This window comes from Stegastes partitus, unplaced genomic scaffold (assembly GCF_000690725.1).
Source record: "Stegastes partitus isolate 25-593 unplaced genomic scaffold, Stegastes_partitus-1.0.2 Scaffold569, whole genome shotgun sequence".
Classification (NCBI taxonomy): domain Eukaryota; kingdom Metazoa; phylum Chordata; class Actinopteri; family Pomacentridae; genus Stegastes; species Stegastes partitus.
In genome coordinates this window covers 426,895-433,953 of record NW_007578300.1, presented here as the reverse complement: position 1 = coordinate 433,953, position 7,059 = coordinate 426,895, and the positions used below count along the sequence as shown (strand labels likewise).

The following is a 7,059-nucleotide window of genomic DNA, read 5'->3' as shown; positions in this document are numbered from 1 at the left end:
CACACAGCTGAGCTCGTACTGCAGTGTTTCACATGGAGTAAAGTGTATCCGGAGCTCTGCTAATATTTATCTTGAGACTTTCATTTGCATGTATTAATAACGGGTACAATCTCTAAATAACCCTTTTCATGTCAATAAATGCACAGTAGGCAGCAAACCCGAAGCCGAGGGTCTGCATGTGACCTCCAGCTTGTGAACGCTGTCTGAGGACCAGTACAGCGGTGCTAAAACCACTACACTACATCAAGTGTCACTATGTTTTTATATACTTTTACATCCTTAATAAAGTGGAAGCTGAAGGACGGCATTGTTGTTGTGTTTAATTCTGTAACACAACAGAAACTTTATCATGCTCCACAGAAAGTCAGTTTCATCACCAAAACACACGACATTAGCAGCTTTGTTCTGCCCAAAAACCCATGAAAGTAAATGGATTTTGATTGTACGTTATCAAAGCTCAGCAAATATCTTGATGATGCAGGAATAACACGTGTGCTAAAAACTAAAGTTCTACGTAGAGCTTAGAAATGACACGACAGCACTGCATCTGATCACCTTGGCAAGAAAACTCAGGACCGGGAGATGCTGGTCCATGTGGGCATGAGCCTCACCCAGTGGTCATCTACTTACTCTGCATTGGGACAGCAGGGGTGTGTGGAGGGGAGGGGGCGGAGAGGGCAGCGGGAGGCGGAGTGCTGGATCTCCCTTCTCCGTCCGATATGGGCCCTGAGCCCCTACGCACTGAGCCCAGCAGGTCAGCAAACTTGGCGGCAGCTGGGTTTAGGAAGGGAGGAACATGGAAGACAGTGCGCTTAAATGGACGGGTCGACCAAACGAGCACCAACCTCATCTGGGAGAGCGCTGAGACGAACCGCCACAATCTAATCAAACGTGGACTGAAGTCACCAATGCATCATTAGAGCTCTCCGAGACGAGGCGTCGCTCAGATAGCAGACTCATGCTATGAAAAATAGCACAAGGGATGTGTTGTTATGCTATCCACGTCCATGAGGGGGAGACTAAGAGCTACTCTCAACACACGAGGCGTGGGCGGATCAAGGCAGGAGGATGGGTTAGCAGAGGAGCAGAAATACTACAAAGCATTTAATGGTTTTCAGAATGGCTTGTTTTCTTTCACTATTTATGCTGTTAGTAAATGTTTCAGGTCCCTCTGACAGTGAGACGCGGGAATGGCGCCGACTACGGACCTTCGGGGACTTCGTGGTGCTAAATGGCAGCAGATGTATGCTGTTAATACATGCAGGGACTGAATGGAAAACACCCAAGGAAGGATTTAGTGTAAGGAGCTGCTAGCGGAGCGGTGGACTTGTGTGTATGTCACAGGCTGCATGTGGCGGGCCATGCTGACTTACAGTGCACAGCAGCTGAGGAACTATCAGGCTGGGAGCTGGTGCTGGACTGCGCCTTAAGCGAGCTGTTGTCTAAGCTCTTCCCTGGTAACGTGCACACACACACACACACAGATAGAATGAGACCAAACACACACATACATACGCCAAGAGAGATGACAACCACACACACATTTTGCGCACAACAGAGATGTCAGAGCGAGTGATGGGAGGCCATGTGAGAATACAACATGATGAGCACAGTCGACCTTTTCTCGCTCTGGGAAATCACTGCTACGTTTCAATGAGAGTTGATAAAATGAATAAGGGGGAAAAAGAAGCATTTTCCTCGTTATCTTGGTTAATGACTCCATTTTGGCAGGATTTACGACTGTGGCTGCTGCTACTCGTGAGGTTTCACTGAGACTTTAATGGGAGTCTCGCCAGTGAGCAGAGGATGGATGATGACAGCAGTGATGGCTGTGATAACGAGAGAGAGTTGGATGTTACTCATTACCGCTCGTCTGTTTAATCAGCTGGCAAACGAACAACTCATTGACAAACAGAGGGAAGGAAAAGGCCTGTGCAGGAAAGAAACAGACAGATAAATAGAGAAGAGGCCAAACAAGGAGGTGTGGCTGCACCCTCCAACACAATCAAATCAAACGGACTTCATCGTCTGTATTTGCATCGATAATTGTCCATTTTCCAACTCTCAGCGATGAAAAACACCAGGAACCAAGCAGAAACACGCCAGAGTTCAGCCCACAGGGGATGTGTTCAAAGAGACATCCCAGCCACTGACACTTAATTCAACATGTTACCAAAAGAAGATTGTCAGGATTACCAATTTAACACCAAGTAATCCTTTAAATTCTGACTGACGGAAGAAAATGATTGCCTGGACAACAACAAGCAGCGCTCAGAAAAGACCCGTCTGACATACTCTCCTCTATGTAAGTCTACAAGAGTAACGGACCAGATATGTGCTCAGATGCTCCAAAAGCCAGCACAGGTGTTGGGTTACCAACCAGCTGTCGAGCACTGACCTGACAAGATCCTACAAAGGCCAACAGGACACAAACCGCTCCAACCAAACACGAGTTCCTCCCGCACTCACCTGGCTCTTGTAGTTTTCTCTGCGCTATCCGCCCGTTAGTACCTTAACAGTCTTAAAACTGCTGTGTGAGGCTAATGCTATCCAAGGGTGGCGCTAGCAGAGCGGTGTGCCTTTAAACACCTCTCCGGCTGTGTTTCCTGCCACCCGGCCTAAATTTAGACGCCTCCCCCTTTAGCCCCGAGTCCCATCCCAAGGTGCCCTCTCCACTCCTGCCAGAGGGGTGGGGTGGTGGGGCTCCAATTTGGGACCTGGGTAGGGGTAGGATACCGTTCACTGTGTATACAGGGCAAGTAGAGCCTGGAGGTTGGGCGATACGCCTGAGCAGTACGTCACCATGAACTGTTTCACTCAGTCAACACTGATAAGTACTGGTAACTTCTGAGGTTCCTACTTTTATTAAAGGTCAAGAGAAAGCTTACTTTAATGTTACCACAACAATGACAGACAGGAAAAAATGTTAAAATGAATAAAAATAAATAAGAATTCCCACTGATTACTTCTGCATGGTCCTTGTTCTATACACATTTATGTCCAGTCTGTTATTTGTATGTAAGGACAGAAGTCAAGTGCAGCTTCATGTACATTGTGTAATGACAATAAACCTGATTCTGATTCTTCTGATTAATCATTTTATGGTTTGTCAGTAGCTCTGGGCAGTAACACTTTCCCAGAGCCTAAGGTGATGTCTTTTTGCCAATCCTCTGTCTGGCACTTAATCATGTAAAAAAGGTTCATTTTCAGATTGAAAAATAATAAACCAGAATGTAATTTGGACTTTTTGCCTGTCAAAGGGTTAAATTGTCCATGAAAACACAAAAATAATTTACTGACAGAACGACTCCAGCACCACAGCACTGATGCCGGCTGGCTTAAGGAAGGATCTCATGTTCATACGGGTCAAATTCTACAGTTTCATTCAGCAGACGCTTTTATCCAAAGCGACGTTCATCTGAGAGCAGATACAACACAAGCAAGGAGGTAACAAGTACAACCCAGAAGCGCATGGATGGCAAACAAGGTGGAGCTGCTGCGCCACGCTGAAGTTGAAGTTCTGATTGGCTGGAATGGAGCAGCTACTGAAGACCCTGCACCGGCATCCTCACATACCCAGCAGCGAGCTACCGAGAACGCATCGCTGAAGTGGAGGTGGTGGACACAGGGTGGCGTTCGTTGTCTGACTGCAAAGTCAATGTCGATCGCCATCAGCCGCAGTGGAAGACAGCTCCTTATCTGCACAGCAGCCACCAAAGGAGCGACGGATGAATTCCCCACATATGTCACTGCTTTGCTGTGTTTGACACACAGCCAGTCAAGCTGACTGATCCTCCTGCGCTGAATCTACGCAGAGATTACACAAGAGACCGACAGCATTCTGAGCAGGTATACGTCGGTGAGCTTTAGATTAGATACAACTTTATGAGTTGTATAAATACATTTGTGAGCTTGTGTGGCACCACCACAACACTTAGCAGCGAGTTCTGGCGCCACTCTGCTGAGCTTCTTTGTGTGCTTTAAACACGCTGGCTGACCCGGAGCAGATTATGTCGGAGTTGGAGTTAAGAAATAAGACAAGACATCCCTCTCTTTTCCTCAGAAAAACTTCTAAAGATGGAACTAGATATTTAGGGGCTGAATGAATGAGCAGAGAGTGACTCTGAAACCATGTTAACTCTGTCCAACAGCAAATATGAGAAATCCATCACAAGTCTGTCCCCATCTCGTAGTGGAGCTATGAAAAGAAGATGAATGAACACATGGCTGCACTGACCATGAACCAGCCAGAGACACAGTCGTCTACAGATTGCATTCATTTCACATTAAAATTGATCATTAGCTTCATCAGCCGGCTGGTTATCTACTTAATCAGATTTACTGTGCACTTATTGATAAAGTCACGATTTAATTTACTGTCACACGTTCACAGAAGTTACATCCTCGATGACGTACCAGCGAACAGTCGGTGTTCACCCTGTTGTCACGTCCATGCGTTGTATTTATGGGCACAATAAGCAGTCAGCGTCCTGGTAGAGCATTTCCGCCTTAAAACTGCAGCGTAACCACGACAGCCTCAAAAACACGGATTCAGACTTTGGAGATTTCTTACGTAACAAACCTGAAGAAGCATCCTGCAGAGCTACAGGCGGGCCTTCCTGCGGTCCACCCTCGCTGTTCTTTAGAATGAGCTTCTGGATGGAACATGGATGGCTGAATTACTCCAACTTAACAACCTGTCAGTACTTTCGCAGTGTTAACCCTAACACAGTCGCAGGTGAGCTGGTGTGCTTGATGTGCAGCGAACAGGGTGACTTCATAGATCTGCACATTTTAAAGTAAGCAACAGCACAGACTTACCTCCAAGCGACTTGAAGACAGGAAGGGGTTATTTCACTGAAAAAAGCCTCTCGATATCTCACACTCATACACAGATGAGATTTAAAGGGTTAAATCAATGACCAGAAACACTCCTGTTGACTGTCCATCACAGAGCATGAGACATTCTTCTTTCTGTCTTTCAACAGCCTGATTGTTCCCCCATCTCCATAGTCTGGCCTAAATCCTCTCAGGGTGATGAACACGTCTTACTGCACGTCTTTATCCAGGTTACTCACTTATGGAGACTTTCAAACTTGAGCTGCTGCTTCTACAATAAGCCCGTAAAACAAGCACACTTCCATTTGCCAACTACGTTTCCACAGATGGTTCATTTTTGTCGCAGACCTACATGATGGCTCCTCCGTGGTTGCTCGGGAATTTGTGACATAGCAGCAAAACCTCTACAGGGAGGAGGAGGAGGAGGAAGCGCACATTCTGTTCTGATGCTTGGCACCGAAACGCTACATCCATGACCCGATTTAGACGCATTGTACTCAGCTGAGATGTGGAGAACACACACACACACACACACACACACACACACACACACACACACACAGCTACGCAAGCTGACACCCCACACAGGCATGTCGCTATTTCAGAGGTGTGTGCTCCTCAGTATCAAGATTTCAGTCAAACGCCAATACTTCTGAGAAAGCCAAACCACAACAGCATTACAAGGCCTCTTACATTTCACAGCCCCCCATAACCTCACACACACACACACACACACACACACACACACACACACACACACACACACANAAAACGCCCCATAAGGAAGCAATACAGCTGGGCTCCATGAGGGGTCAGTAGGAGGTTAGCTCTGAGCAGCTGACAGCATTAGATCACATCCTGACCATCAGTGCTGCTCAAGAGCTGCACGTCTGGCTGTTGTCTTCAACAGAACGGTCTCGGCACATTTAGCATGTAGTGCTGGATCTTGAATTTTTAAAATGAAGTAATTAAACCTCTAGAACCTCAAAACCTGCTGCTACAGTTTTGTTTTCCAAATGACAGAATTACAGTTTATTATTGTAAAAACTGAAGAAAAAAACCAACATAACGATCTGTGAACAAACCGAGTGAGACGTTTGGTTTTGTTGGCAAACTCAACCAAAAAGTCCTGATATGTCATGAAACTATCTTTATTCAATGTGTAGCATCAAACATTGGAGAAAAACAAACCTTGATTGTGTCACAGACCAAGAGTCAGCGCTCAGCTGTGGCGACACTTTGCTGCACACACAGAGAGGATGGAGGGCACGCATGGAGACTAATCAATAATGTTTGTACAAAACTATCTAATTATTATTTATCTGAAGTATTGCTAACACTTATTGTACATGTCGACTCCATGTTTTTTCAATTTTTATGAGAGCAACAATCAAAGAAATTCAACTTCTGTTTCATCTTTCTTTGAAATTTTTGGCATGATGATTGAGTCACACTACGCAAAAGATATTTCTGAGTCGTCTCTCCTTCTGGCCATGGCTGTGCTGTTTCTATAGAGGTGCAGGACTTTATATCGCAGTGCAAACTGAGCACACAGTCAGTCAAATGAGACAGGGCCAAAAACCACCCAGAAACTGCTTGGGGTTAAAAAAGCCTCTAATGAGTCACTCCAAAGACAAAGCCAGTCGCAACAGAGTTTTTCAGCAGCATCTAAACACATTTCTGCCTGAGTCTCTGGATATTACAGTCTGATCAACAACAGAAGCTCATGCAAAGCAGAGCACAAGTTAGGCCAGTCAGTACAAGGGATTTCTCACATTTTAAAAATCTAGCAGTGCAATGGCCTCATTCAGGTGCAACAACTGCATCACTAACAAGGAGCAGCGTTCACTGCAAGGACAATTCAAGAATCCATGTTCCCGTGAGAACTGAAAAGCAGGAACACAGCTTGGTGACATCCACCATTACAGAGTCAGAGACTGAACAGGCTCCACTAAAAGGCAACCGGCCTAACCCTAACCCTAACCCTAACCCTAACCCTAACCCCAACCCCTACTAACCCTAACCCTACCCCTACCCCTAACCCTAACCCTAGCCCTAACCCTAACCCTAACCCCTACTAACCCTAACCCTACCCCTAACCCTAACCCTAACCCCAACCCCTACTAACCCTACCCCTAACCCTAACCCTAACCCTAACCCCAACCCCTACTAACCCTAACCCTACCCCTAACCCTAACCCTAGCCCTAACCCTAACCCTA

At 46.1% G+C, this 7,059-nt stretch overlaps 1 protein-coding gene across 1 annotated transcript in view; it reads right to left on the bottom strand.

Moving 5' to 3' along the window:
- Positions 1–7,059, bottom strand: part of camk2b1 (calcium/calmodulin-dependent protein kinase (CaM kinase) II beta 1) — an 86,400-nt gene that overhangs the window by 7,348 nt on the left and 71,993 nt on the right. The gene's annotated exons all lie outside the window — the stretch shown is intronic.